We start from the raw sequence: 6,775 nt of genomic DNA, 5'->3' as shown, positions 1-6,775 counted from the left end.
TATCACGTTCTGGTCTAAAGTTGCTGGTTTGTAGGGGCAAAATGTTTTCAGTGCATCTTACTTTATTTTTCTAAGTAAGTCGTAGTTTCCACCCACTTTGTTCACTTAAACCACCAAATCAGGGTTTTTTTTTTTTTTTTTGTCACACTCTTGTCGATACTCGATAATTTATCAGTCTTCATGATAATGACGAATTGAAGTACACAGAATCCACTCGTAGGCTAAATTTGTGTCGGTGTCTATGTCTTTGCTTGTTTTAAATGATCAAATAGCAACACTGACTCTTATCTCATTAATGTCACACTTCGGAGTCTGTTTATCTGGTGATTAATTCGGCCCGTAGAAACACGTAAGTCTGAAACTTACACCGATGATGTCACTGTGAATTCATCTGAAAACTGATGCATATTTATTTTGTTTGTTTGTTTTGTAGCTGGTCCACGTTAGAAAATAAAAGTCAGGATTTCTCATCTGTAAGTGTGATATTGGAGATTCGTGGGGTGAAAAACACAATTTCCCTGAATTCATCGAAATGTTTAATTTCCAACATGAAGCTTTTACTTTGTTCTCCACGAGTGTCACGTTATCAAGACTTATTTATGAAAGCAGAGTTTTGTTGTTACGTGACGATTTGCTGCATTTTAATGTTGTATATGACAAGAATAAAAATGACTAATGCGTAACAGTAATAATGAGTTCACTTTGTTTGTCAAACTGCGGTTCCTTCACACAGATAGAAACCAGGCTGCCTCTCCCTCCCCGGACTAAACCGACTTTTTCTTCATATTTTATTCCGTCTCCGTTCCCTCTGCCCTCTGCGGGGCTTTTTTTCGTACCGTAATGAAAAGATCATTTGTCTTACTCATCCCTGGTCCACCGACCTCCAGCTCTCGATCATGTTATTTCCAGATAATAGAGATGAAGATGTTTTTTTTTAGCACAAGACTTGTTTTTTTTCGCCCTCTTTTTTTCATCTTCTCATGACCTTCTCAGTCTTATCCGGCTCACTCACACCAAGCATTACTTGGTACTGCCAGGATGGATTTTGGCCTTTCTACATTGGCTCCCTGTAAAGTTTGAAGTAGAATATAAAATCCTTATTATATACAAACCCCCTTATGGCCAAGCTCCTACCTATCTGAAATATATTAATTTTTTCCATTAAACCACAAGTGCTCTCGGCACTTGAGACTACTTGTTTCCAGGAATACTAGTCTTATTAGGTCTTAAATCCCCTTTACTTTGTCTTTTTTCTTTTGAAAGGTTTCATATTAATGGAGTTGAGCTGATTTTTGCGAAAGGATGTAAACCTCAAATCAGAGCAAAGAACAGGATAAAAAAAACAAGTAAATTCAGGTCATTAGTTCAGTGTATTATTAACTACTGTCTAACTGCTTCCAACAACCAGCCAGCATGTGATTAAAGAGAGCTTATGAGTGACACCTCACTGCTGCTGGTGTCGCCTCTCGGACCCGGAGGGAGGATTGGCTTTCATGGTGGTGACGGGGACACAAGGCGACACCACCCCTTCTAAAAACACACACAAAGATGGCTGCAGGGTGTCAAACCTGTCAGAATGATGGTGGTTGACACTGCAGGACACGGGTAAGCTGCAAATATTGACTCCTGTTGCGTGCGTGTTTGTTTTAGTTCGCACTGAGACAAGAAACAAAAGGGTGTCGCCACTTCTGGGTAAAGTTTGTCACACCACAATGAAGCGATGAAAAATTCCACTTACAAGCCATGCACACAAACAGCTCTGATCTGTCTGTTTTACATGACTTCACAAGCAGTAAATTTATCTCGGGCACTGAATTATTCAGGCCTCTAGGCAACAGAGTTCCCATGCCGCTGCCAGGCTAAGTGCCCCACATCCTATCTTCGTCTCTGGCTTTCAGCCAACAGGACGGAGCTCTGGCTTTCTTTTTTGGAGAAACATTTGGAATCGAAGAGAGAAAGTCCAGTCAATGTTTAACACCTCTGACCTTCAAAAATGACTCACCTTTCACTTCAACTCCCAACACTTTCCCAAAATTCCCATGAGAAGGCAGCAGTGACTGTTTTAACCACCAACACCATATATCTTCAGAAGGTTTAAAGAGCAAACATCCTAATTAAGTTTCCCTGTAACAGGGTTATTATTCAACCAGAGTCAAACATTTGCAGATTTCTGTGGATGTTGGGTGGGTTCCAACAATAGATCCACTATTTTGGCCTGTTTGCTGAGACGTTTAAGAGGTGAAAGATTACATTAACCTTGAGAGTAATCTGTGACTTTTTGTTTGATGTAGTTTCTGGACAGAAAGAAATCAAATCAACATGCAGCTTTTCCAAAGGGAGAGCAAAAAATGCATTTAGAGAAAGTCGTTTGTAAAGATGATGAGACTCCAGGGAGGCTCTCCCGCTTCTACTTTCAGATAAGTTTTTCATTTCCATGAGTATCTCTAGGTGTCCAGTGTTAGAGCACAAATTAGGCCATTTCAGTTTACTTCACCTGGCAGGGAGGGGAAGGTTTACAGAGAAAGCTGCTTCTTACAAGTCTTTGCCTTCAGGGTTTTTTCTTTCTTTCTGTAAGTCAGCTGTTGTTCAAGCCTTGCTGTTAAAAAAACAAACTGGCATCACAAGGATTTCAGACCTAAACCTAAACTACCCTTTTATACGAAGCTGTCGGCTGTCTGGCACGTTTGTTTTTCTTGTATTTTCAGGATGTGGGCTATTGGTATTTTTGAAACCAGTCAACCTTGTCGAACTTTTTATCACATCTGCCAAAGCTCTGGACTCTTAGTGTCTCTTTCAAGCAGATTCAAAACCATGACGTCCGTTGGCTCTTCAGCACATTAGATGAGCTGAAGAGAAGAAGGCTCTCTTGCTGCTTCTCTGAGCTGAATAGGTGCAACGGAGGAGAGCTTTAGACTGCTTTAAGGCTCACTTGAGTGACAAAACATTCTGTTTTCTATCCTCAAAATGTTACTCTTCTCTATTTGCACTGGAGTCTTTTTCAGTGATGTGCAAACACTCACTGATGCTTCTTTCTCAAACTACCTAGATTAGTGCAAGTCGTTGTTTTCCAGACTTCTGCAAACATACCACAGATAGTGTAACCAGCTCAGCTGCTCTTCAGGCTCGCTGGTCCAAGTATGACACAGTTTGACGCTTAACTCCGCCTTGTGTAGAAAATGATGAACAGACGGCTGACTTGTCTTTTCAGGCCGATCTTTACTGACTGAATGGAAACACAGCATGTACTGGTCACCATATCGAGTTGGCTCGCCACGGGGAGCTCACTCACAGCACGTTATAAAAGAACCCAAAGCGTCTTTAGCATAAAGGCTAGTTAGCTTTATATCACTCAAAGTGCATTTTACCAATCATTTTTTTTAAAAAAAGGACAGCTTAGCCACTCGTAAGATTTCTTATATATCAAACAGGTTAACATGTGACAAAGCTCAAAGAGAGAGGGCGCCCCAGAGCCAACAACTATCCACAGGAATTATACAAATATGAATAAAAGACGGCAAATGGAATTAATGACCACTTAACTGTGTTACACTGGGCTGGTTTATAGAACTTCATCATGGAACATTTTGCTGTGCTGTTCAGACCTACTTTGGGTCACATATGTAAACAATCATATGCTCTTTATCTGCAGAGCGAGCATTGAGAAAGGGAAAGGTTGCTCTGCTGCTTCAAAATGACAATAGAAATTACCTTAAATTTCAAGAATCATGCTTAATTTGTACATTGTGTCAAGTGTTTCTCCCACTAAAATATTTATTTTTCAGGTAGTTTCGTTAGATTTACCGTCCTACCTGTTCCTCCCGAGACAAGGTGTGTTTGTGTCTCACAATTAAAGGTGACATCATTAACTTCAACAAAGCCCTGAGAAAAACAAACACATTAACCAAGCACACACACACACCTCTGGGACTCTCTAAAGCTAGCTGCCTAATGGACTCAATAAAAACAACATGAAAGATTCTGGCACACAAAGTGCTCTCTATTTGCTCTCATACAGTCGACAGCAGGTCGTGGCACAAATGAGCTAATTGCAAAACCGCTTTTTGTGCTGTTATCTGTTATCTTGAGGTGGGGAGAAGTGATTACTGGGAGTCACTGAAATAGTGACTGATACTCGGACACAGCTGAGAGCATGCAGTGATAAACTATACACCCATTTTCACAAAAGAGAACAAAGATAACCTGCCTGTGCTGTTGACATACCATTTTACAGGTGTATCCACATACTTGGACTTCTTGAATAGTACTTTTTTTTTACTGAAAAATAACTAACTACATCAAAACAAAATGAAAATAAGGTAAAAATAGGTGAAAATAAGGTAACAATTGGTTGAAAGTTGAGTTGTGGTGTGTTTAGAATCTCAGAAAATTGCTGCGAATGCATTTGGGTGTTTGGTGTTTGGACTGACAACAACTGAACTGATGATGTCACATGACGTGTCCGCAGGTGATTCAGGTGAACTCTCCTGGGAGACAACGTGAATGGAAACAGTCACCGGTGAGGTATTTTAGGTGCAGATCCTCTCCTCCTTACTAACACATCCAAGATTGCATCATCTGCTGTTAACAAGGACCCCAATCCCTCATCTTTTACCGCTCTGTCTGCAGTCTCTGTCTGCCTATACAGTCTAAAAGCCAGAAAGAGAGATGTTGGAGTCTGGAATATATATAATTCCCGACCTTCCTGCTCATCATCCATTTTACCTGCCTGATATCTCATGTTCCTTATGTGGATTAAGAGAAGAAATGGTTTAAACTGTCTCCTCCTTTCTCTCTGCCCTTCATCCTAGACATCTCCTCTTCAGCTCATCTGGATTTAGGATCTTATCCTAAGCATTCGTTGGGTTTTGGAACAGCTTTCCTTCTGGCTTGTTTACTCAATAAGGATTCAGATATATCAGTCTAACGTCAGTATCTCCCGATATTTAGCTTTTTAAATGCAGTGGGCCTGTTGGCAAACGGGAAAACCTCATATTATCTCGTGTGTCCTGGCTTTGTTGCATTGGTAATGGAACTGAGCTCTTCAACAACATCCCAAACACAATTATTCTTTTGATGATTAGTATGTTTCCTTTCCTACTTTTACTCCCCTGATTATGTTCAGAGCCTCCCTGGGGAGGCCTGCCTCATACTTTGAAAACTTCTGAATTAAAATATAGATAAAAAGTAACATTGAAATTAAACAGTGATCAAGCAAACATCAGTCAATCATCCTTCCTGTGTGCCACCGGCATCAGAGAGGAGAAGAACATTTGCTGCTGCTGACTCAGATCTTGACAGATGTTGTGTGTGTATCTGTGGCGGAGAATAATTCTATTTACCATAAAAGATTCAGTGGTTGTTAGCATGCATAATTCATGTGTTTTGGGAGTAAACAATCCACAGTGCTGAAGAAAAAATGAACTGTTTCTGTCAGAGGCATTGTTACATTAATGTATTAAAGCAGTTTCAGAAAACATCCCTGGCTCTCCCTGATCTAACAGCCCAACAGTGGAGCTCATGATGAGGGATTTTGTTGAGTTCCTCTGATTTTTTACCTTGAGTGTTAACTCAAGTTGGCAGCAGGCGACATTCAGTTTTTATTACTGTCAAGGTTTGTTTTTTTATTTTATTTTGTGACTTTGAGATAGATTTCCTTGTCTAACTTTTTCTGTGTTTAGTTTGACTCGGTTTGAGTTTGATTTGGGATTTACTCTGTTTGTATGTGTCGATTCTGGATGTGACTTTTTGTTTCTAGTCTCTCTTTAATGGTTTGTCTTTGTTGTTGTTCTTGCTCTTGTTTATATTTATCTGATGTAGTCTTAGTCTTGTCTTACCTCCGTTCTCTTCTTTCTGTCCTGGTCTCGGTTTAGTTTTCCGTTATTTTCTCAGTCCTGGTTTTAGTTCAGTTTTTAGTTTTCTCTGCCTTAGTTTCCTATACTCACCAGTATTTGTCCTCAGTCCGGTTTTATGCTGTTTTTGTCATTAGAGTTTAGTTTCTGTTTAGTTTTTAGTGTGTTCAGTTCAGGGCTGTGTTTGGTTTTATTTTGAAAATCTGTTTCCTGTCTCCCCTTTCAGTACTGCCTGGTTTTACGTGTGATCCCAGTTTATTGATGGTGTCCTGCCACTATTTAATCTCCTGAGTTTCCTTGTCAGTTACCAGTTTGCTGTTAATTTCCTCGTTGGTTTTTCCCTCTGGTTCTTGCTTTGTGCCATCTCGTTCTATTAGTTTACTGCTGTTTCCTGCTGAGCAGGATCCGTAGATTGAATGCTGTACTATTAGTGTTCAACAGGAATGTTGGTTGATTTTGGTCTTGATGACGTCTAAAATATCTGACGGATCAGTAACACAAAGTGATACGTTTACAGTATATTCTGAACCCGTGTCAAATTTACAAACGAAAACTATGGCTGTTATGATGAGGACTTTTGGCGTAATTAAGAGGTTGAACTACACCTTTATATTTCAACAAAGGCCCGTATGGATTTGTAGATAACTTTGCTGTCAGTCAGTCCTTATGCTGGCCTTAAAAATGCAGAAGAAGCTCAGACTTCACAACAACTGCATCACTTTTTACTGTCATATTTTCTCTCTCACTGTTTTCTGTATTAATTTTCTGTCGGCGTTTGGACTTTAAGAACTGCATTTCCCATGAGCACTTGCGTGAATAGCAACAGGTGTGCTCTATCTGACGTCTTTATAAACTCCAAGAGATTCCTTTGTCCGACATTTGCTTGTTTGAAGGTCTGCGGACTGATTGATTGAGTACAAGTTCAA

This window comes from Leuresthes tenuis, unplaced genomic scaffold (assembly GCF_036924035.1).
Source record: "Leuresthes tenuis unplaced genomic scaffold, fLeuTen1.0.hap1 SCAF_22, whole genome shotgun sequence".
NCBI classification, from domain to species: domain Eukaryota; kingdom Metazoa; phylum Chordata; class Actinopteri; order Atheriniformes; family Atherinopsidae; genus Leuresthes; species Leuresthes tenuis.
The sequence above is the reverse complement of the archived record's forward strand: the minus strand, read 5'-3'. Positions refer to the sequence as shown.